Source organism: Chiloscyllium plagiosum, chromosome 19 (genome assembly GCF_004010195.1).
Source record: "Chiloscyllium plagiosum isolate BGI_BamShark_2017 chromosome 19, ASM401019v2, whole genome shotgun sequence".
NCBI lineage: Eukaryota > Metazoa > Chordata > Chondrichthyes > Orectolobiformes > Hemiscylliidae > Chiloscyllium > Chiloscyllium plagiosum.
In genome coordinates, this window is record NC_057728.1 from 16,286,841 (window position 1) to 16,313,204 (window position 26,364).

General features: G+C 38.8%; 2 long non-coding RNA genes across 2 annotated transcripts in view; one reads left to right on the top strand and one right to left on the bottom strand.

Moving 5' to 3' along the window:
* Positions 1 to 22,700, top strand: part of LOC122559544 — a 58,170-nt gene extending 35,470 nt beyond the window's left edge. The window contains exons 2-3 of the long non-coding RNA XR_006314454.1: positions 3,394 to 4,224; positions 21,554 to 22,700. This is a non-coding gene — a long non-coding RNA (uncharacterized LOC122559544). The remainder of the gene's footprint in view (positions 1 to 3,393; positions 4,225 to 21,553) is intronic.
* LOC122559545 overlaps positions 675 to 26,364 on the bottom strand; it is a 145,493-nt gene continuing 119,803 nt past the window's right edge. The window contains exon 3 of the long non-coding RNA XR_006314455.1: positions 675 to 888. This is a non-coding gene — a long non-coding RNA (uncharacterized LOC122559545). The remainder of the gene's footprint in view (positions 889 to 26,364) is intronic.

A 26,364-nucleotide genomic window follows, 5' to 3' on the forward strand; every position in this document is an offset into this window, starting at 1 on the left:
CTTCCAGCCTCCTGCTTGTCTACCTTGAATTCCAGAATCTGCAGTTGTTTTGCCTCTAAGGACAGCAACTGGCTGACCATGGTCAGGAAGCAGTTGCCTTTATTCTGGCGATAATGCAAAGCACACCAAATAGCACAGATTCATCTTGTGCCACCTGAAATTTTAGAAATAGCCTGAGATACTGTGTACAGAGATTACACATCTCGCAGGCAGCTCTCCAGAAAGTTGATCAGGGAGGCTGCTACACCTCAAGAGGAACTTACAATCTTCATGGCTCTATGCTTAAACCTATGCCTCAATAACTTAATAGGGTAATAATGGACATAGCATCAGGATGTGGAACAGGTTTGGAGTGGAAATAGGGACCAAATGTACCTGGGGATAGGTTTATTGAAAGCAGAGGTAAGGGTGATCAAGCTAACAGAGATAAGCCATTAGCCATCTCGTGATGGCCGGACCATCTGAGTCATAATTAGACTGATAACATTTTACAGTGAAAAGTTAAGAATTAATTTATTATAGCAAATATTTCAAAGACTACATTTCAGATCTCTGGAGCATGGTCTTTCCAGGTCTTAAATGCTGTAACATAATCTGGAACACTGACAGAAACTCAATACATTTATATATATATATATATATATATATATGTTTGTGTGTCTGTGTGTGTTCTTTGCAGTTTGGCTTGAAGAAGTAGAAACTTTCAGGATAGCAACTTTTAATTAAATATACAACCTGCTCCATGTCACAACAATAACTTGAAATTGATTTCATTCTCCATTGTAGCACTTCAATCCCCGCACAAATACACTCAATGTCGCTGAGCCTGAAATTGGTGTTTTCTCCATTTTGTCAAGTTGTCATTCAGTCTCACTCAAGGAGTTTCTCCTGTCAAAACAAAATTGAGCAATTTTGGCATTTTATTATTCCTCAAAAAACTAATCATGAAACATATATTTGTTCACTACTAAAACCATAGAAGCATAGGACTCATGCAGATGCTTACATTTCAAAATATGACTGAGAAGAAAAACACATTTTGTCAAAGCTTTGCATCTTGCACATATCAGTACAATTTGCAAATGTCATGGCCTAAGTGCAGGAAGAGAAATCCCAAAGAAAATTATGTTTACTTCTATATTTCTGTGTCAAACTTGTTTTTCTTTTTAAAATGCACAATATTTCTAGATCATAAAAAGGTTAATCACATGATTGTATTTTTAGAAGCTTCCAAATCCCTGCATTACATGGAGGTTCTAGTTAAATCTGATACAAAGGGCTTGCTGTTGAGCACTCTGCTTTCAACCAGCTCTAGACAGAGGAAAACATCAAAATTCATCAGGCTGAAACAAACAATAATGCTTTTACAGTTATTTCATCACCTTTCAAAGGAAACTCTGATGGTAAAGCTACACCATTAGTTTAGCATCCAAAAATGGGGGAAATTATGAATGAAGAAATGGCAGACGGATTGAGTACATGTTTTGGTCTATCTTTTCAAAAGAAAACGTAAGTTATTTCCTAGAAATGTGAGAGAACCAAGGGGTTTAGTGAGAGGAAGGAATTGAAGAAAATCAGTATAAATAAAAACTAATGATAATCTGCATCCCTGAGTATTAAAGGATGTTGGGCCTGAAAATATTATAGGCATTGGTGGTTAGCTTCTAAAATACTACAGAGTGTGGAGCTATTCCTACTGATTGTGGGTGGCAAATGTAGCTGCACTATTTAAAAAATAAAAGGGGGAGAAAAAAACACAGAGAATTCCAGACCAGTTAGCCCAACATCAATACTAGAGAAAATGCTAGAATCTGGTATAAAGGACATGATTATGGAACACTTGGAAAATGTTAACAGAATTCATCAAAGCCAGCAGGGGCTTATGAAAGGGAAATTATGCAGAACTAATCTTCTGGAGCTTTTCTGAGGATGTAACTGGAAGAACAAATAAGGGACAATCAGTGCATGTGGTGTATTCAGATTTGAAGAAGGTTATGGTAAGTCCCACATAAGAGCTGATGACACAAATTTCAGTGGGATAGTGAGTTGTGAACAGGATGCGAGGAAGCTTTAAGGGTGATCCAGACAGTTTCAGTGTGTGGGCAAACACGTGGTACATGCAGTATAATATGAAAAAATGTGAAGTTATACATTTCGGTGTGAAAAACCCTGAAAGGCAGAGTATATTAGCTTTTATTGGTAGACGGATTGAGTTTCAGAGCCATGAGCTCATGTTGCAGCTGTACAAAACTCTGGTGCAGCCACACTTGAAGTGTTGCGTACAGTTCTGGTCACTGCATTATAGGAAGGATGCAGAAGCATTGGAAACGGAGATTTACCAGGATATTGCCTGGTATGGAGGGAAGGCCTTCTGAGGAAAGGGTGAGGGACTTGAGGCTATCTTTATTAGAGAGAACAAGGTTAAGAGGTGACGTAATAGAGGCATACAAGATAATCAGAGGATTACATAGGATGGACAGTGAGATCCTTTTTCCTCGGATGGTGATGGCTAGCACAAGGGGACATAGCTTTAAATTGAGGGGCGATAGATGTAGGACCGAAATCAGAGGTAGGTTCTTTACTCAGAGAGTAGTAAGGGTGTGAAATGCCCTGCCTGCAACAGAAGTGGATTTGACAACATAAGAAGAAATCTTGGTGTCCTTGTACAAGAGCCAATGAAAGTAAACAGGCACACTCAGCAAATGATTAGGAAGGCAAACAGTATGTCACCCTTCATTGCAAGAAGATTTGGGTTTAGAAGTAGGAATCTGAACAGATCATATTCAATCAACATGTATTTTGCATGTGAGATTGAATTTTCTTAGTTATTGAACCTGCCACTGTTCTCACCCTGACTTTAGTCAGCTGAATTCCTGCCTGACGATCCACAATTTAACCCCAACTGCATGATTCCATTTTGTTTTTGTTGCTACCCCAGAATGTGACTTTCCATCTTCAATCCCTTTTCCAGACCTCATGAACCTTGAGAGGATGCCAAGATCGTAGATAGCTGGAGTGGTAGCCCATCTCCACAGCAAGCAGAACACCTCTGCAGCTCACAAGATGTTGGAGATGCAGTTTTGACAATTTCAGTCTGTTCCCAAGGCAAACTTTTTCGGGTGGATCTCTAGATTGCACATTTAATATTATGTGTCTAAGTGTAACTTGACTACCCATTTGTTCATGTCTTGAACAAAGAGCGTGTGTATAACATTACAAAAGCAAAATACATGTGACTCCAGACCACAGCCACGTGCTTAATTTTTAAATGCTGTCTGGCACTTGGTGCTGGCCTAGCCCACATCTCCTAAATGAATAATAAAAAATCTTAATATTTTCCAATTCAGATGAAATATTATCAACCTGCAAGGTAACATCTTTCTATATTTACAGATACAGCATGGCCTGCTATGGATTTCCAGGAATCAGAACATCACAGGAATGAACTCAAGATCTATTTTGTCCTCCCACTCATCTGCTGATTTCTTGCTCTTTTCCACGACATTTGCTTGATCGCTGCCTCTTTTGACTATGGAGCCTCCTTAAATTTATCATTGATTTCCTAAAAAGAAAACGTGGCATGATTTTAACATTTCTACTTCCTCCCTGTTTATCACGCTCTTTTTGAAGTATTTGTATGAGTATTCACTGTATTTTCTCTGCATTTTTAAAAACTTTCTTGTTAACATTCAGAAAAAAGCCCATCTTTAAAACTTAAAATTATAAAGTTGCAACAGCAATTCAGACTACAGAGGTGAACTTAGAATTGCTTATCTACATGCTACTGGTGTGGTTTCTCTTCTATAGCCTATGAAGTGATGGGAACCAATTTCCAAATAGCTTTAGTTCACTGTGCACTACATATCCCAATGGCAACTAACATGAAAAACAGTGAATAAACCTCATCATTGTTGTGTTGTTTCCAGCCTGGAAGCATACAACATTTTCTTGGCACTTACGGTGTGGTTGTACATTTTTTTTGGGAGAGACACAATGTGAAAAGATTACTTCTGCTGCTAGACTTCTTTTTGATAAAATGAGAATCCCTGTAACTGGATTTTCTCAGAACAAACATGCTTGCAGTTCTTCTGAATGCTGCCAGCACAAATAGCTCAGCACCAGTGAGTTTGGCACATTAACACTGTGAATCTACAGAAGGGCTGGTTCAGCGATTACCACACAGGACCTCTTCACAAGATAGCAGTTTGGAATTCTTTATTAGAGGTGAGATTTCAATGTTCTTTTGAATCTAGTTTTTGAAATGTTGGATTTTATTTAATCACAAAATTAAATATGAAGATCTGATGACAAAATCAACATGCAAGATTCCTGTCTCTCTAGACAGATTGATATTGACAAAACTGAACTAGTTGGATAAACAACACATATGGTAGATCTGTGCATTATGTTTCATGCAACTAAAGTGCAGAAAGGAAAATCTAATACGGAAACCACACACCAGCAAACATACCCCGCCTTATGTTGTTACTATTGAGGCTAAAGGTTTCAATCTGTTTCATGTGGAGACTCCAATATGCTTATGTCCTGGAGAATCACACGTATGAAGTTATGTTGTTGGCGGAGTTTTGACTGCGGGTTCTGAAGCTTGAACAGCAGCTGATTCCTCAACAGTACATCCACAAACTTAAGAACTATGTCAGTAGTATGATTTTGAAGGTGGTCATTCAGTGCTTAATATCTGTCCTTGGGAAAATGTTAGTTTATTGTAAAGGATGTAACACATAACATCAACAGAGTCAGCACAGCCTCATGAAGGAGAAATCATATCTGACAAATTTATTACAGTTCTTTAAGGAGGTAAAAAGCAGGGTCGATAAAGAGGAACCAATAGATGTAATATATTTGGATTTCCAAAAGGTATTTGATAAGGTACCACACATAAGGTTACATAATAAGATGAGCCCATGATATTGGGGCAGTACATTAACATGATCAGAGGATTGCGTAACTAATATAATTCAGAGTGAGGATTAAGTGGGCTATTCTCAGTGCCACAAGGATCAGAACTAGGGTCACAATCATTTACAATATATATTAATGGCTTGGGAGACGGATCTGCAAATGATGCAAAATTTGCAAATGACACACAAATAGGTGGAAGGCAAATGGTCTACCAAGGAATATGGACATGTTAAGGAAGCAGGCAAAAGCTGGCAGATGGAATATAATGTGAGAAAACCTGAGAGTATGCACTTCAGCATGAAGAATAAAAGACTACAGAATGCTGCAGCACAGAGGGATCTGGGGATACTTATCCAGGAATGTCCATGCCCAATAGGCTTCTCTAAAATACTAGTTTCCAAGTCCAGGACATAATAGGGAAGGCAAATGGAATGTTAGCCTTTATTTCAAAGGGAATGGGGTGTAAAAATAGGGAGGTCATGCTATAACTAAAGAAGGCACAATTTAATCCATAACAGGAATACTGTGAACAGTTTTCTTCCATTATCTATGGAAAGATATATTGGCATTGGAGTTATTAGTTCACTAAGATGATGCTAAGTATGGAGGAGAGATTGAGCAAGTTATGCTTATACTCTTTGGAGGTTAGGAGAAACATGTAAGAGGGCCTGACAGGGCAGATACAGAAAGGTTGTTTACTCTTGTGGGAGGAATCTCAGAACAAAGGGCATAATCTCAGAGTAAGGAGTTACATATTTAAGATAGAAATTAGGGGGATTTTCTCTCAGGTGGTAGTGAATCTGTGGAATTCTTTACCACAGAGGCCTGTTGAGGATGGGCTGTTCGATATATTCAAGGCTGAGTTAGACAAATTTCTAATCATTAAGGAAATCAAATGTAATGGGGATAAAACAGGATGCAAAATTGAGGATTATGAGATCAGCCTTGATCTAATTGAATGGCACAACAGACTCATTGGGCCAAATGGCCTGTTTCTGCTGGTATATCTTATGATCTTAAGAAGCTGGACAGAAGGAAAGGGGTATCAGTGGGAGAGCATCTTGGTTAAAGTAATCATAATTCAGTTAGATTTATTGTAGCTCTGGAGTGATAGACTGAGAGTAAACGTTTTAAATTAGGGAAAGGTCAGTTTTGCAAAGTTGTGAAGGAAAAGTGGATCGGAAACAACTGCATCAAGGTAAATAGGATCAATGTAATGAAATATATTCAAAGAAATGATGGTGAGAAGTTCAGAACATATATGTTCCAGAAAGAAACAGAACGGACTCCCAAATATAGATGTTAAAAGATGAAAAAGGCAAATAAAGAAATTTTGTGTCAAATACAGATGGCTCAGTAGTACAGAAAATGTAAGGTTGTTTTGAATTTACGGGAGTGAATTTAAAACATTGGAAGGTTGAAAAACAAAGAACATGAAAATAAACATGAAAAGAACATGAACAAGTAAACCAAAGAAATCCAAAAATGTTTTATAAATAGAAATAGAGCAGGCTGAAACTAAGGAGAGAGTAGGGTCAACTGGAAGCAACAAGTTCATTTGAGTGTAATGGTGAAGGACATGAACATGGTCTGAATGAATACTTGGTATCTGATTTTAAACAAATGCGGGATTATACAGAGATTGTGGTTAAGGAGAAGAATATGCAGTATTACACAGTTAAAACATTGTGAGAGAGAGAACATGAAGGAGTATAACATATTTGAAATAGATAGGTTGCCAAACCTGAATGAAATGCATGTCAGGCTGCTAAGAAAAGCAAGAGTGAAAATAATAGAGGTTTGACCATCATTTTCAAATTCTTTCTGTATACAGAGGAACTTTGATTATCCAAAGGACTTGGATGGGGAGTATTTCATTTGGGTAATCGAATTCCAGATAACCAAATTCTGGATAACATAGTTTAGCTGAGCATCGGGACTTTGTGATCTTGCTGGATAATCTGATATTCGGATAATTGAATGCCGGATAATCAAGGTTCCTTTGTATGTGGTGCTGGAGGATTTCCAATGTATCATTATTAAAAATGGGGGGAAAACAAAAAGGAATTTCAGGTCATTTTGCCTAAGTTCAATGATGGGAAAAAACGTAGTTTACACTGTACTTTCAAATATATTCATAACATTTTAATGTGCACAGATTAATCAAAGACAGTCAGCATGGATTTAATAAGGGAAGATCTTGTCACAGTGACTCTTGAACCTTTTATGATTGTAATGTGGAGAGTTGGTGTGGTAGCCCACTTGATGCAATGTGCATAACCTTTTGTGATGATTTTGACAAGGTGCCACGCGGAAGAATGGTCAGAAAAGAAAGCCCATACATACCAGATGGCTGAATTATTTGATTGATAGAAATATAAGCAAAGCAACATGGAAATTAAGATCTGGAGTAGGTGACTTGATGCTGTGAATCTGCTCCACCATTCAATATGAATATAACTGCTCATCCAAATCAGTATCCAGCTCCCATTTTCTCCCCAAACCCTTTGATGCCTTTAGCCCGAAGAACTATATCTAACATCTTCTTGAAAACATTCAATGTTCTGACCTCAACCACTTCCGTGGCAGCAAATTCCATAGCTCACCACTCTCTGGATGAAGACATTTCTCCTCATCTCAGTCCTGAGAGGACTACCCTGTATGCTTAAAGTGTGACCCCTGCTTCAGAACTCCCAGTCATTGGGAACATCCTTCAAGTGTTTACCCTGTCTAGTCCTGTTAGCGTTTTATAGGTTCCTATGGGATTCCCCCTCACACTTCTAAATTTCAGTGAATATTGTCCTTAATCTAGTCTCTCTTCAGTCAGTCCTGTCATCTCCAGTAAGGTAAAAGTGAAGTCACCATAGTCTGAGAAGATTGAACTCTTGTTAGAGAGAGAGATAACTGGTGGTGAATTTAATCTGAGGATCACCATGTTTCAGGTGAGAAGGTGAGGTTGAGAAAATAGGACCTTCATGACAACTTCAGCTGGTGTAGAAATTGAATCCATGCTGTTGGCATCACTCCACATCACAGACCAGCTATCCAGCCAATTGGGTTAACTGACCCCTTGCCATCCCAGGGTTCCTGATGAAGGGCTTTTGCTCGAAACGTCGATTTTCCTGCTCCTTGGATGCTGCCTGACCTGCAGCACCACTCTGAATCTAAACCCCCATCCCAGGAATCAGTCTGCTAAATCTTCATTGTTCTTCATTCATAGCCAGCACATCCTTCCTCAAATAATGAGACCTGGTGTCGTTTCACTTAGGCACGCTACAGTTGCAGCAAGTTATCCCTGCTCATGTATTCAAATCCTCTTGCAATGAAGGGCAGCATTCCATTCACTTTCTTCACTATCTGCTGCTCCCGCACGCTTACTTTCAGCGAATGGTGTACAAGGATACCTCAGTCTCATTGCACCTCCTCATTCACAATCTATTGCCATTCAGATGACAATCTGTCTTTTTGCTACAAAAGTGGATAACCTCACAGTTATCCACTTCATATTTTATTCACAAAGCATTTGCCCACTCACTTAATTTGTCCACACTGCACTGAAACATCCCTGCTTCCCTCTCACAGTTCACCTTTCCACCCAGTTTTGTGTCATCTGTGAACTTGGAGATGTTACATTTAGTTTCCTCATCTAACCATTAATATATATTGCAAAAATCTGGGTCCAAGTACTGCTTTTTCCCATTGTTTGTTTCCTGTCTGTCAACTAGTTCTCTATCCATTGTCAGTTTACCACCGCAATTCCATGAGTTTTAGCTTTTCATGCTAGTCTCATATGGAACCTTATCAAAAGCCCACTGCAAGTCCATTTAAACCACATCTGAGGATCAAAAATTTGAATTTAGGCTGTTGTCAGAAGCAACAAGTATATGTAGATTTTTATTAACCACAAAATGGCTTTTCAATTTAAAATAACACAAAATGTTAACCAACAAAATGGCTGCAAGTAATGATTTGACTCTGTGAACTTGAACTGATGCTTTGCTAAGTTGGTTGTATCTAGAGATAATAGAGAACAATGGATATTTCATTATATTTTCATAAGACAATGATTTGGCATTTGAACTAACCTTGAACTGCTAGCATGAGATGGTGAACTACGTAAATTAAGAACCCTTTCCCAGGAAATATCATTGGATTAACCTGCTGCAAATCATGTCACCTTATTACATGTGATTGGTGTTTTCTTGTAATTAAGGCTATACTATCTCTTAAAAAGACATATAAATAATGTGTAATTTTCGACTGTAATTGCGCCATTTCTCCACGGAACACAGAAGCTTTTAACCTCCGTGTTGCTGCACAAGTCTGTGCCAGGCTGCCTTAATTTATTAAACTGGTAACCTTGCTTTTAACAGACCATACTCCTAGTGATTCTTTTTGACTGATCCCAAGACCGTGAGGCCCTGCAAGGGGGTCTAGATCATCATATCCACTGACTCTCCCATGGCAATTCTACCAGTTACATCCTTAAAAAATTCCAGTAGATTTGTCAAACATAGCTCTGTCCAAACTTATATTTTTTATGTTCTCTGTTATTAAATCTTTCATAATGGACCCATCATTTTCCCCACTAGCAATGCCAGGCTAACCAATCTATAATTCCCTGTTTTCTCTCTACCTCCCTTTTTAAATAGTAGGGCTACATTAACTTCTCTTGAATTCATATGAACTGTTTCAGAGCATATAGAATCTTAAAAGATAACCACCAATGCACCCACTATTTCCTCAAGTACTCTGGAATGTAGATTATGAGCCTTTACTCCCATCAATTTCCATCACACCATTCCCTACTAACACTGATTTACTTCAGTTCCTCCATCTCACTAGACTGTGTTACCATTTTTGGGATGTAATTTGCATCCTCTTTGTGAAGACAGAATCGAAAATATATATATTTAGTCTGCCATTTCTTTGTTCCACATTATAACTTCCTCTGTTTTAGGATTGGTTATCTATTTAGCCTTCTTAAAGGGCTCAGTATATTCAATTTTTGGAGGCTTTGTTGACACAAGCACATAATAGAATTTTATTACACACGTTTCACTTAGCTCCAACTTTCTTAATGGATTCAACTCTCTAGGGTATTGTTTACACAGCTATAATTGGTAGTTTTTTGAGCTTTGAATAACTTTATATTTCCTTAAAGTGTTTCTAAACACCTGCTTGTTTGTTTTGATGAGATTAAAAAGTATTTAGAGGACCTTCCCTAAGTATGGATTGACAGTTAGCATTAATTGACAGCTTTATGAGTTGTTAAATTGGACTTATTTTTAACAGGAATTTGAAAGTTTATTTGCTTCCTTTATCAGCTGTCTGGTAGCTCTATATGTTATAAAGCTCACTGGTTCTGTACTTAGTGAATATTGGAAGACTGCTGAGCAGAAGTAAGGACATTGAAGCAATAAACCACAGGGGTCTATACACACGTTAGCATCCAATTCTCCATGCTCTAGAATGAAGAAGAGAACATTCTCCATTTTTAGAAAGTACTCTAATACATCTGAACTCCATCACAAATTTAATGACCCATGTGGTGGGAAAAGCGTGTACTGTCTTTGTGCATTGGCCATTCAAGAACAAATTGGACTACAGGGTATTTTTAAAAATGGATTAAATGGTTTCCAAATTAATCATATCGTTAGGTTCCAAGAAATGTCCCTCTGGTCTTGTATTGCGTTGGGGATGAACACCTAATAAGGAAAGAGTAAATTGAAAGTTATTTGCACTTGGGTTGTTTTTAGCTTATGATTTTCCACATGTCAGTCAAGAAAACTAAGACTTCATGTGAAAAATAAAACAGGAAAAGTTATTTTCAATCAGAACTGTTTTCTAATTAACTATCGTATCCCCCAGATTTCTTTCCCTTGTATTCAAGGGGATTCCTTTCATTTAAATATTATCAACGTGCAGAGAAACCATAATATAATGCTGCTTATATTACTTGCTCACTTGTCTATTAATGCCAAAGACCTACTATCAATTATTGCATGAAAATGTATGGGATTTTCTCATTCATAGGTCATTAGAGTTGTGACAGCGCTTGGATGCAGTAAAGTGCTTTCTCTGAATTGTATCACAATCAAAAAGTGGCTACAACTGTTAACTTTGATCACTCTTCGTTCCACAAAACAAAGTCAATTATGTTGGGATTCCTTGTCATTTTCTTCCTGCTTCCTGTTCAACACTACTGAAGCTTTGAGATTTTACACTTTTTGAGGATCCGATGGATAGTCCTGGAAACCTTGATGTTTTTGACTGACTTAAAATAACAGTGTGTTTTTCTGCTTTTGGCTACAGTTGAAGTCATTTGTCTTTCAGGAACTATTCTGTAAGGGGTCCTATGACCATTTTAAAGCCAAATTAGATTTTTTAAACAAAATATTTAATATTATAACTGTGTATTCGTGACATCTTTCTAAAGGTCTCTGACTCCAGTCTAAGCATCCCAAATAGTCCAGGACTTTCCTGAGGAGGGGACAACCATTTGTCCTATCTCCATCAAATTTGCAGAGGGTATGAAATCCCACCCTTCCAATGGAAGAGGCAAGAGCAGGGTCACTGACTGTGCTCTCACTCCTCACATCTTAATGGCAGGGCCATAACAATCCCACAAGGAGGGAATGCAGGCCAGAAATCTTGGAGTTGTGTTCTGCCAAGTCTTTTTAAAACTCTCCACCACCATTCAGACACAGACGGAGACATAAGAATCCAGGGTGTTGTCCTCAAAGTTTTATTAAAAGACTTGTCATGTCAAGAGAGATAGAAGGAAGACAATATAACACTTACATCAGTGTACCAATATGCTATTAACATTGGCATCATTAACCAGTGTGTGTCATGGAATGAATGATTCTTCCTTTCTATACATCTGAAATCCTCATCATTGAATTATGATCATGCATTCCTCTTGCTGAGTGAGACTCAGGTGGCAAAAACCTTAGTTTAAATGTACTAAGATTGATAGAACGAAAGGCATTCCATCTGATAGCCATAATGATTCTACATGAGATAGGTCTGTACATCTTAATCCTAGCCCACATGAATCCAAATGGTCATTATTCCTGAAAGGAAACCTCAGTTAGCAGGTCTAGAAGGACGCTTTAGAACTATTAACCTATATTTGCATCTCAAGCTCCATAAGCTCACTTTATTTTTAAATAAGTACCAATAGCAAAATCATAAAATAACTGGCTGAAAGCTGTACAAATTGAAAATTCTTCCTTCAAACATGATCAATGGTGAATATTAAGACATTGCTTTTGCAGTTCTTAACTCCAAGCAGCTGATAGTGTCCTGGGAAATCAAGCCAAGGTTTATATTTAAAGTTTGAACTAAAAGATATATTGCAAGGCAAATTGTTGGGGTTTTATTCCACAGATGGTCCAAGAGCAGTACAACAAGGGTAAAGAAAGAAAATATCATGACTGACTTTATTACAAAACGTGTATATATAATACCTTCAGAAATCAAACAAAATGGAACCACGCAAGCAAATGTACAGCCTTCAGACAATGATGGCTTAAATTTGAAGCCCAGAAAAAGAGCAGAATGAAGCCAATTTCTCCCTGGAGCATTTTTTAAGCTTGAAAAGAATTAACCAGCACAGCAGTATAATATTCTAAGAATGAAATACTACAATGTTATGAAATGTATGAAGCCAAATTACTCTGTGTAGTTCATTTTGATTTACGGGGACTTTTTTTTTAAACTGTGCACTTTAGTGCATTTTCAGTGAATGGAAGACAATAACAAACAGGTCAAAATGCCAGACTGAAGACAAAGCTGCATGTCTAATTACATTTTTTTTATACATACTCAGCTTAGTTAATTAGTGCCATCAGTAAGGAGCAGGTTTTTCTCATAAAACTGGCTGCAAATCCTACCAATGTGCCTCTGTTATGATCATATGAGATCAAGGCTTTCACAAACGAGAACAAGCATTTGCTGAACATTTTAGATAAAACGCTCTTTTAAAAGTCCTGTTTCTGCACATATTTCTAACAATTCGGGAGGTGTACTTGTGAAATCCAGCTCCTATGGACAAGAGTAGACCATTGAACCCCTCGAACCTACTCTACATTTCATTTAGAACATGGTGAATCTGCCTTACTTCCATATTCCTTAACTCCCTTCCCCGAAGTAAATCTATTAACCTCAGTTTTGAAATTTTAACAGTGACCTAGCTTCTAATTTTTTTAGAGATGTAGCAAATAGGAACAGGAGTTCCAATCAGACCAACCCACATTAGAAGTGGTATCAACTCAACTGATTTAAAACAAACCAGTCCCTACAGTTAATGTAAGGTCATTAAATAGCTGAAAGCACTAGGAATTAAATGTTTCTTTCACCCATCGTCAATGAGAAAAAATACCAGGCCTCAATTACTCTGTTCCCAATTCCAAATGCAAACAGCAGGGTGCTAATACCATTCACACACTGCAGTTAATCTCAGCGTGAATCACTACAAGTACGTTTGAGCAGAATTTCTTACCCTTATGCTAAAATGTAGTTGTAATTATCTGCTGCCATAGCACAAATTTCTTTGGTTTGTTGCCTGTAATTTATTTGAGAAATACCAGTTCTCAGTGAACATCACAGCAATTGGATCAGACTAGGAATTTTTCTGAATTGGAAAATTCTAATTAACATTCAAGAGCAGCAGCCAGCAAGTTTGCACACTTGGATAGAATTGAAGGTCCAATTTATCTAATTGTTTGTATCGAGCTGTGTGCGTTAATAATCAGTGGGAATCAGATCCTGAGGAAATGGCCCCTGTTGATAGCATCTCGAACCAGCCAGTAATGTGGAGTGTTTTAAGAAAAGGTTATAAAATATTTCTACTGTTGAAAAGATACTTTCTTGGTGCATAATACTTTGATCATATCTTTGTGATTGTTCAACCAAAATCCAAAAAGATTCTTTAGTAGATTCAAAATTATGGACAAGATTTCTGTGCTTTTCCATTTATATTACCCAAATCTTTCCAATTGATTGAAATATCTGGGGATCTTTCTAACACGATCTCATCTGTCAATTTATGAAAGACCATTCGTTTGATTACTGTGGTTTACTGGCATGGGAAGTCTAGCCTCAAAACCAATTAGTCTGCGTATTTATTAATTATTTGCTGGATTGGATTTTGTGAACCTGAAGATTTCACTAAGTTTATTCTGAGCGTTTTTTCCCTAAATGATGAAGCCTAAATTACAGCACCAAGATTCTTCAGCAACGATCACTTCTAAATATGTTCAAATTGATAAAGATGTGGCTTTAAATTTTGCATGTGGTTCTGAGGTTGCATGGCATGTAGCAAAACTTTAAGTATTTATGGCGGGGGAATGCAAGATTGTCCATTTAAGTTGACTTCTGAGACTTGAAACTTCAGCACAGATGCACAATCTTCTTAAGATTGATACTTATCCAAAACCAATACATACACTTTGCTCTGTTAAACTGCAGTTATACAATGCTATTGATTCTGGTGGGTAGAGGATCAATATTTACTGCATGTCTGGAACAGCACTCTCACAGCCAGGTCAAGGAATACACGTTTACCTGCATGAGCATGAGCAAAACTCTATATTCAACTTGTTGAGCATGAATCCAAGGCTGAAGTCTTGTAGAGATGCATAAAACTGGATGGGGGTTATTGCCACCTGCTGGCATTTGTAATTTAAAGTTGAAGTTCTTCAGTTTCCAGGAAGCAGCAGGATACCGTACAGCTAGAAAGGGTGGAACAACAATAAGGACTAGTTGTCCAGAGCAACTAATATTTGTTCTTGATTTGAAGAAGCCTATGACATCATCACTGAAGTGTTATAAGTGGAAATGCCCACTTGTCTCAACATGACATAGAAACATAGAAGATAACAGCACAAGGAGGCCATTTAGTCCTTCAAGCCTGCTCCAATCATGGCTGATCATCCAACTCAATTACCTAATCCTGCCTTCTCCCCACAACCTTTGGTCCCATTTGCCCAAGTGCTATATCTAGCTGCTCCTTGAATACATTCAATGTTTTGTCGTCAAACAGTTCCTGTGGTAATGAATTCAACAGGCTCACTACTCTTTGGGTGAAGAAATGTCTCCTCATCTCCGTACTAAATGATCCACTCCGAATCCTCAAACTGTGACCCCTGGTTTTGGATGCACTCACTATCGGGAACATCCTCCCTGAATCTATCCTGTCTAGACCTGTTAGAATTTCATAAGTGTCTATTAAAACCCACCCTCACTCATCTGAACTCCAGTGAAAACAATCCTAACTGAGTCAATCTCTCCTCATACGTCAGTCCTGCCATCCCCGGAATCAGCTTGGTAAACCTTCACTGCATTCCCTTCGGAGCAAGTGCATCTTTCCTCAGAAAAGGAGACCAAAACTGCACACAATATTCTAGGTGTGGCCTTACCATGCATAACTGCAACAACACATCCCAGCTCATGTACCTAAAACCTCTCACAATGAAGGCCAACATACCATTTGCTTTCTTTACCACCTGCAGCACCTTCAGCGACTAGTGCACAAGGACACACAGGTCCCGCTGCACATTTCCCTCTTCCAATTTACAGCTATTCAAGTAGTAATCTGACTTCTTGTTTTTGCTTCCAAAGTGAATAACCTCTCATTTATCCAAATTATACTGCATGTGCCATTAATTTGCCCACTCAACCAACCCATGCTGAAGAATCTCTGCATTCTCGTCACAGTTCACCCTCCATCCCAACTTGGTACCATCTGCATTCTTTGAGAAGTTATATTTTGTTCCCTCATCCAAATCATTAATATATATTATGAATAGCTGGGGTCCAAGTGCCAATCCTTGTGGCACCCCACTAGTTACTGCCTGCCAATTTGAAAATGACTCATTAATTCCTACGTTTTGTTTCCTCTCTGCCAACCAGTTTTCTATCCATCTCAATATACTTTCGCCAATCCTGTGCATTCCAATCTTGCACAATAATCTCTTATGCGGGACTTTGTCAAATGCTTTCTGAAAGTCCAAATATAGCGCATCGACTGGCTCCCTTTTGTCAAGTCTACTAGTTACATCTTCATAGAATTCCAACAGATTTGTCAAGCATGATTCCCCCTTTATAAATCAGACTCTGTCTGATCCTGTCACTGCTTTCTAAATACTCCACTATAAAGTCCTATGACAATGGATTCAAAAACTTTCCCCACTTCCGATGTTAGACTTACTGGTCAATAATTCCCTGGTTTCTCCCTACCTCCCTTTTTGAATATTGGAGTAACATGACAATGCTCCTAAAGATATATATTGACTATAAAGCACTTTGGGGCATCATGAGGATGTGAAAATTGCAACACAGATCAATTCTCCATGCAGTGTCAAGCAGAAGTTTTTAACAGGAAAATAAAGGTAAAAACAGTTTGAAATTGATCAACTCTACTGGACAAGTCAATGGACAAGATCTTCCAGTCTCTGGATAGTTGAAAACCAAATGTATGACCCAAGATATATTTTGGTATTCATCTATACTCTTGATGCACTTATTCCATGGGAATTACTCAGGGAGCTTGAACTTCTAGTGTGTAAATCCTCTGCATCCTGGATCCTTCAAATGTGTTGTTACTTCTGAGTTAATGTTGGAGAGGAGACTTTGGATATTTCTGACTTGCTTATTAAATTTCAGTTAGTCATAGAGTCATAGAGATGTGCAGCATGGAAACAGACCCTTTGGTCTAACTCGTCCATGCCTATGAGATATCCCGACCCATTCTAGTTCCACCTGCCAGCACTCAACCCATATCCCTCTAAACCATTCCTATTTATATACCCATCCAGATGCCTTTTAAATGTTGTGATCATACCAGCCTCCACCACTTCCTCTGGCAGCTCATTCCACACACACACCACCTTCTGCGTGAAAAAGTTGCACCTTAAGTCTCTTTTATATCTTTCCCCTCTCACTCTAAACCTATGCCCTCTAGTTCTGGACTCCCCCCACCCCAGGGAAAAGACTTTGTCTATTTATCCTATCCATGCCCCTCATGATTTTATAGGTCTCTATAAGATCACCCCTCAGCCTCTGACACTCCAGGGAAAACAGCCCCAGTCTATTCAACCTCTCCCTATAGCTCAAATCCTCCAACCGTGGCAACATCCTTGTAAATCTTTTCTGAACCCAATCAGTGATCAGGGACAACAGGGTGTGATTGCAAATGAGACAGATAGGAGGATCCTGCGTTCAGGAGTTGAGGAGCCTTAGCTTATGACCTTATCCAACAGGTATGAGATACTTGCTCCCTGCATGGAAGAGGAAAAGGACTGTGGACAGGATGAGCCAGCTGACCACGACACCATGGTGCAGAAGGCCATTCAAAAAGAGGGAGAAAAAAGACAAGTGGTTGTTATAGGGGATTCTATAATTAGGGGGACAGATAGTATCCTATGCAAGCCAGATTGGGAGTCCCGTATGGTGTGTTGCCTGCTATCTCTGACCAGCCTGAAGGAATAGTGGAGCCGGGGGGAGGGGGGAGAATCCAGTTATTGTAGTCCACACTGGAACTAACAACATAGGCAAAGGTGGGATGGAGAATCTGTTTGGGGACTATCGAGCACGAGGAACGAAATTAAGGAACAGGTCCTCAAGGGTCATAATCTCTGGAATACTGCCCGAGCCCCATGCAAATTGTCTTCGGGACAAAAAAATTAGGGCAGTAAACACGTGGCTAAGGGAATGGTGTGGAAAAGAGGAGTTCCATTTCATGGGGTATTGGCATCAGTTTTGGAAGTGGGGGGATCTGTACCGATGGGATGGTCTCCACCTGAACCGATCTGGAACCTGTGTTCTAACGAAAAGGATAAATAAGGTGCTCATTAGGACTTTAAACTTGTGAGTCGGGGAGAAGGAAAAGGGAAATCAACAGGAAACATGATGATAAATGAAAAGGTAAGCGCATGTTAGCATGTGTGCAGGAGGGTTTAAGTTCAAGGCAGACTATGAGAGAAGCAAAAATGAAGGATAACTCACGAGATATTAGAGATGTTGTGAATCATGGGGGTACGAAAGCTAGCATAAAGGCACTTTACCTGAATACTTGTAGCATTTGTAACAAGGTTGATGAGTTAACAGTACAAATCATCATGAACAAGTATGATTTGATAGCCATCATGAGACATGGTTGCAGAATGGTCATGACTGGGAATTAAATATCCAGAGGCACCAGACTATTCAGAAGGACAGCCAGGAATGCAAGGGAAGTGGTATAGCTCTGATATTCAGGGACGACATTGGGGCAGTGCTGAGAGATGATATACATTCTATAGAGCATGAGGATGAATCCATTTGGGTAAAAATTAGAAATTCCAAAAAGAAAAAATCACTGATAGGCATAGTCTATAGGCCACCAAATAATAACATCACACTGGGGCCGGCACTAAGCAAGGAAATAATTAATGCATGCAAAAATGGTACAGCTATTATCATGGTTTTTTTTAATCTGCATGTAGATTTGAACCAGCTCAGTCAGGGTAGCCTTGAGGAGGTGTTTCCGTATATGAGTGTATCCGTAATAGTTTTCCTGAACACTATGTAAAGGAACCGACAGGAATAATTAATGACCTCATAGTCAGGGATCCTCTTAGAAGGAGTGATCACAGTATGGTTGAATTTAGATTACAGATGGAGAGTGTGAAGATAAAATCCAATAGCAGGGTCCTGCTATTGGGATAAGGGGGTCTATGATAGAATGAGGGAGAGCCTGGCTAAAGTAGACTGGAAACAGAGACTTTATGGTGGGATAGTTGACGAGCAATGGAGGACCTTCAAAGAAATGTTTCAAAGTGCTCAGCGAAGGTATATTCCAGTGAGAAGGAAGGACTATAAGAGGAGGGGTAATCTGCCCTGGGTGTCTAAGGAAATGAGGCAAGCTATCAAAATGAAAGAGAAGCCAAACAAAATGGCCAAAAACAGCAGGAATCTAGAAGATTGGGAAAACTTTAAAGGTCAACAGAAAGCCACAAAAAGAGCTATAAAGAAAAGTAAGATCGAGTGTAAAAAAAAACTAGCACCAAACACAAAGACAGATAGCAAAAGTTTCTATAAATATATAAAACGAAGAAGAGTGGCTAAAGTAAATGTTGGTCCCTTCCAGGGTGAGAAGGGGCAGTTAGTTATGGGAAATGATGAAATGGCTGAGGCATTGAACAGTACTTTGCATCGGTCTCCACAGTGGAGGACACTAATAACATGCCAGTAAGTGACAAAGAGACAAAGGTGGGTGAGGACCTGGAAGCAATCATTATTACGGAAGAGTTAGTGTTGGGTAAGCTAATGGAGCAAAGGATAGATAAGTCTCCTGGCCCTGATGGAATGCGTACCAGGATACTAAAAGAGACAGCAGGAGAAATAGCAGGTGGACTGGCGGTAATGTTACAAAATTTGCTGGACTCCGGGGCAGTCCCAGCAGATTGGAAAATTATAAATGTGATGCCACAGAAATTTGAGGGTGCATACATGAGGATCAGTGGTCGGCACAACATCGTGGGCTGAAGGGCCTGTTCTGTGCTGTACTGTTCTATGTTCTATGTTCTAAAGGGAAGTAATTAGGTAGGCAAATGGATTTTTTCCCTTCATTGCTTAAGGGGTTGAGTTTAAAAGCAAAGAGGTTATGTTACAGCTGTACAAAGTTCTGGTGAGGCCACACCTGGAATACTACATGCAGATTTGATCTCCTTACTTAAGAAAGGATGTACTGGCACTGGAAGGGATGCAGAGGAGATTCACAAGGTTGATTCAGGAGTTGAGGGGGCTGGTTTATGAGGAGAGGCTGAGTAGATTGGGATTATATTCATTGGAATTCAGAAGAATGATGGGGGATCTTATAGAAACATATAAAATTATGAAGGGAATTGATAAAATAGAAATAGATAGGATGTTTCCACTGGTAGGTGAGACTAGGTCAAGAGGGCATGGCCTCAAGATTAGAGGAAGCAGGTTTAGAACTGAACTGAGAAGGAACTTCTTCACCCAGAGGATTGTTAATCTGTGGAATTCCTTGCCCACGGAAGTAGTTGTCATGACTTCAGTAATCGCTTTTAAAGCTAAGGTAGATTCGTTTTTGAAAAATAAAGGAATTAAGGGATATGGTGAAAATGCAGGCAAGTGGAGCTGAGTCCACAAAAGGATTAACCATGATCTTATTGAGGCTCGAAGGGCTGCACGGCCTACTCCTGCTCCTAGTTCTTATGTTTTTTTCCCAAGAAATGTTAGAAGAAAGGTTTCTGGCCTACTTCCTCGATAATTATGCAACTAAACCTCACAATTACCCACACAACCCCTCAAACAAACATCTTGATCCCAGTACTGCCTTGAATTGTTTTATTTCAGTGAGGTCTGTGTGCAGCAGCGACATCCAAACATGAAGTCAATGAATTGTCGCACTGTGCCAAGCGACATACATGAAATCGCAGAGGAAGCATTTGTACAGATTAGAGGGAGAACTGCCTGAACACCTCAATCCCCATCCTGATCCTCACCCATCCATCCTACCTGACATGACTAGTTCGCACCACCTCACCCCCCAACTTTCAAGCTCCTCTTACACCTTCTCTCTCCACACTGACCAATGTAACTCCTCATGACCTAACATTCAACAACCCACTGCATGCACCCACCCAATTGTACCCTACCCATCCCCATCTTACCAACCTTTCACCCAACGCACCGGCCACCTTACTCACTTACTCATTGACTTCACTTCTATTTCACATTTACTTCACACCCCACCAACTTACAATCTTTCACAATCACCCATTTGCTCAGACAATCATTTACAAGTGCACTGGAATTTTGCTGAAATGTTTTAAAGTTTTTCAGTCCGTTGGTGAATTTGGCAGTTAATACCATAAAATGGAAGGGTGGCTTGTCTTTTCCGCTATGATCTAGTATTATGAGGAAGTATTTTTATTTACAATGCAACAACATTTCTGAAAATCTCGGGATCAGAAGACGTGGCAAGAAACGAGAAGTTCACTTGCAGTGGAGAAAATAGGAGCGGAGCATCTATCTGAAGATGCTTGTTGCTCCTTGGACAATTTAGACCTGTCTCGCCTAAATTAGCTTTATACTCAGTTGCAGCTCTAACTTTCACATTGCAATTTTTAAAAGAAATAGCTTTTACTTCCACGTAGTGGAGTTTGGGACCACAACAGAGGTTTGACTACAAAGATCGATCTATTGAATAGGTAACTGTAAGTGCCAAGGGCTAAAGAGATATCCAATTTTTTCACATCAGATGGGTTGCACCAATGTTAAGTGATGCCATTAGAGTTGAAATAAAGCTTATGGATTAAGTTGTAGCTAAGATTCATAACTGTGGAATTTATTTAATTGATATCGAAATAAATAGTAACACGTGGAAATGAGTGTGTGAGACAAGTAGAAGACCTGCTGAGAATTTCATTTGTTACACTTTTCTGTGTTAATGTAAAAATGCTTATGATAAAACCACACGTGTTCATCTCTCACAAATTATGACATCTGAAGCATATGTCAATTCCTGAATATCTGACAGTTTTACTGAGAATTTATAGCAGTTACATTTCCAATACTAATCTTACAATTAAACTGTTGTTTTGTGTACTAGGTTCTGCTGATGGACAACTGAGCTACATGCCTGGAAGTTGAATACATTTTAAGTGAGAGAGAGTTATCAGGAAAGCTAGCTTGTTGCCAACAATAAGAAGATTAAAAATTCAGTAATAAAAAGTCCATGGAATGTCTTGCAAGAGCTACTCGAATGACCCAATTATATGCATTCACAATTTCAGCAGGGATATCCCCTGCCAGGATTGCTAAGGGAGTATATGACACATTACCACCTTACAATGACACAGTCCATCTAGGATCTTCCAGTGCATCATTTGACTGGTGATATCTCCCTGCCATGGAACCATAGAATCATACAACATAGCAGGAGGTCATTCGGTCCATCTTGCCTGTGCCAACTCTTTGAAACAGTTTTCTAATTAGTCCCCATCCCTTGCAAGCATTTCTTTATCAAATGTATGTCCAATTTACTTCTGAATATTAGCATTGAATGTCTTTCCACCACTCCTGTCAGAAAGTGCATTTCAGACCACACAAGGTGATATACTGACTGGGGGTGCACTATATACCTTATATCAGACTGTGTGCTGTCAATGTCAAGACAAAGACAGCTACTGGCTGCCTGTGTATGTGTAGTTAGCAGCAATGACATTACAGCACTGCAACAGAGCCTTCTGTTTGGCTTTCCGAAGTATCCTTGCCTCGCTGTTGTGGTAGCCAAACTCTGCCCACTCCGTCTCTTGCCCGCTGTGGGTGTACCAGTCCCTCCCCTGGCAATGCAGGCAGCATCCCTCAGAGTCAACTCATATTACCACCATCCACCACCACGGAAAGGAACTGCGGCCTGCAGTCCCTTTTCCAACTACTAAATTCAAGTTCACAGTTAAAACACACAACACGATGAAAGGATGAAAAGTTACATTCCTACTAAACAAAGACAAAGTAAATCAGATATAATTCAGCAGACTATGCGCCAGTTCTTCAGCTACGCACAAGTAGAGAAAGTTGAGGTAGTAATGATGTACTGAAATATTCGGTAATTATGCTTTGTAAATGTAATTGGCATGAGCAGGGAAAGAGAATTCTACTCACTATTGATTTTTATTGCCTACTCCAAACACTAATATGCTGGGTGTGATAACATGATTGAGCATGTTGCTACACAGGTTAGTTACTTGCTATGTAATCCCATTAAATCTCTTTGAGGTCAAATGAATTCAATAACAGCATTTCAGAAGTAATCATTTATCTCTTCTAAATATGATTTTAATCGTAGACAATTTGAAGCCTTGCTAGCCATCAATACTTAATCTTCGCAAGTGCAGTAAGGGTTTGGAAAAACATTTGAAATATACAATGCAAAGATTATAATCACGGAATAAATAAAGGGTAATTGATAATGTGCGAAGTGTGCCACGTGTAAACTGTCAATCTGTTTTATGTCAATGTGGTTTGAGAATAAAATATTCAGAGAAGAGCAACAAGATGAATTTTCATGTAAGGAAGATGAGCAGAAGAATGAAAGCAAAATTCTGTAAATTCTGGAAATCTGAATCAAACACAAAAAATGCTGGAAAACAGCTTAATAGGTCTGGCAGCCATGGACAGAGAAGAGTCATACTTGACTTGGAATGTTAACTCTGAAACTCTCCACAGATACTCCCAGATGCTTATAAGAATGACTAAAAAAATTTTAATATAGACAGTAAGTAGACAAATGGGTTAAGGGGAATATTTACTCAGAAATAAATGCAAACAAATAAATGTCTTCAAAAAGGTAATTTCTGAATATATTTGTTTAAAGTTAAGGCAGAATCATAAGACTAAAGATTATTAGCATTGAATAGTGAACAATAAATATTTATCAGATACAGTAAGAGTTGCTTCATAATGATACATGCCTGAATACTTCAGGAAGGCACTCAACAGGTAAGACAGGAATTCCAGCTTCCACTGACTAAGGATGGTTAGAGTTGGAAAATTACTCAGGAATGTGCAGTGTTGCATTTACAGATATTTGTCATTTCTTATTTCCTCCTTCCCAATTGAACATAAAATTGACCAGTGTATTGAAATGTAATACAAATTGCAGAAATGTGTTGTCTGCATTTTATGACTCTGATTTTAAATCTTTTGTATGGTTGCTAATTCAGTAGCTTGAAATCTGATAGGAGACATACAGCTCTGTGTATTAATGTGCTGTCATGAAAGTGACAAAAATTCCATCATCTGATTTTAATACCTGAGACTTTTATGGACTGAAATGGTTTTAACAAGGAGAAAAAACATAGAATTGAAATAGCCAGATTAATCGGCTGTCCATGAAGGTTAGCCTAGCTTCATGAAATCAATGTGAAATAATAAAAATAAATCTGAACTGAAATTAGCATTTTATCAAAGTTAATCCATTCAGTCATGTATGAAGAAACCTTTATCTCCTAATTTGATTCACACCTGTATGATAAGCTTCATATATTGGAGATGAAAAATATCACCTGCAATTATCAAGATTGGAAAGTATTAACTCAGACATTGAAATAAAGAGCACAGCTTGTGTTTGGGAAGCTACTTTGGGTGAAGCCAGAGGGGATGGATTTGCAACTCAACTTCTGAAGAAGGAAAAGTACCCAGTGACAAAATTGATTAAAGAGACACACAAGGACATTGAGAACTCCTAGGTCAACTGAAATATTCACTACTGCTAAATATACAAGACTTCAATTGAACAACCATGGTCTCAGGTCAAAACATTTATGACTTAACATTCTAAAGGCTGAATTTTCCCAAAATTGTCTGGGTGTTAATTTTGTAAGAATTTCATGGAGGGTTTCTCTATGTAAGCTCGAGCAAGTTTTATTATGACAAGCTTCCCAAACTCACCTCATTACAATGCATAACACTTCCACAGTTGCCCATTTGTCATATTTTCCCACCCACCATAAGTGGAAGCATTGGCCACAGATGGGACTTCCCTAGAGTCCTGGCACCAACGCCATCTTTAAAACCCAGTGTTGCACTTGATTAAATACAGTCAATCCTGAATGGCTTGTTTTATTTGTCCTGGGCTTAGTGAACAGTGAGTAATTAATACCCGCTTTCTAGAAGGTCCTGATGTGGTCACTGCCCATGGAACCTGACCTGACATGTTGGTAACTGATGGAGGTCTGAAGGAGTGTGGGGCAAGTCCTTGCCAATAGCCCTGTGTGGTAAAGAATTCCATAGATTCACAACCCTCTGGGGGAAGAAATTCCTCCTCTTCTCTGTCTTAATTATGTGACCTCTTATTCTGAGATTATGCCCACTGCTCCAAGACACAACCAAGGGGAACGATCCTTTCCGCATTTAGCCTGTCAAGTCCCCAGAGAATCTTATATATGTCAATAAGTTCTTCTGTCATTCTTCTATGTTCTGATGAATACAGACCCAATATATTCAATCTCTCCTCACAAGACGCTCCCTCATTCCTGCTATCAATGTAGAAAACCTTCTCTGCACTACATCCAATGCAAATGTATTTTTCCTTAGATAAACAGACCAAAACTGTTCACAGTCTTGATTAGTGCCTTGTGTAATTTTAACAACACCTCCTTACTTTTGTACTCCATTCCCTTTAAACAAAAAAACAACGTTTTATTGCTTCCCCTATTATTCATTGAACTTGGATACTAGCTTTTGTGAATCATGGTTGAGGACTACCAAATTCCTTTATTCTTTAGAGTTCTGCAGTCTTTCTCCATTTAAGTAATATGCAGCTCCTCTATTATTCATGACATAATACATAACCTCACATTTTCCCACATTATATTCTATCTGCCAATTTTTTTACCCTCTCATTTATCTTATCTATATCCGCCTCCAGACTCTTCATGTCATCCTTACCACTTGCCTTTTTCATTTATTTTTGTACAATTCATAAGCTTGGTTATAATATATTCACTTGCCTCATCTAAGTCATTCATATATATTGATGGTAACTGTGGCCCCAGCACTGATTCCTGTGGCACTCCATTAGTTACAAGTGTCATGATGCTGCTCCATTAACAAGATTAGGTTTTTTTTTCCAGGAGGTTCTAAAGTCACAGGCTCCGAAATATCCATAGTCGATCTACTTGAGGAAGCTTTTGTGTTTTAAAAACAAACATTTGTACAATGAAAGGGGACTGGCCAATTCTCCCAGCTTAGCTTTTCTCTGGTTTGGTTTTAGCAGTCAGGCTGTTCAGGTTAAGCTCGTCAAAGGGACAGTTACATGGAAGAAGATGTTCCATGCTGAATCCCTTTGCCATCTGTCTCTCCCGCAAGACCCTGTGTTTGATTTAACATTTTTTGCAAGGGGTGTTTATGGGGATTGTTGCAGGAATTTGGAACAGCATCAGCAAGTTGGAATAATCTGTCAGGTTTTCGGATAGGCTAAGTTATTCTATATTCTGTTCTCTTTGTGTCTCATTCTGTAATCTTGCAAATAAATTCTGTTTTTTTTTAAACTATGTAGTTAGACCAGCCACATCACTGCTGGAATGTCCACTTTACACCTGTTTAAAACAACCAGCAAAGTTAGGGTTCGGGCTACTTTCTTGAAATGTTCTGTGGAGACCTGGCCTGTTCCATAACACAGGTTGCTATCCTGAAAATGTCTGCCACCCCTTATCGCAACTTCTGTCTTCTAAATTTTAGCCAACTCTACTATCCGTGCTATCTCCAACATTGTGGGGTCCAACTTATTAAGTAACCTATTATATGGCACCTTATCAACTATCTTTTGAAAATTCAGACATATTCCATCTACTGCATGTCATTTATCTATCTTGTTAGCTCGTACACTGTGCTATTTTCCCAAACATCCAATCTCAG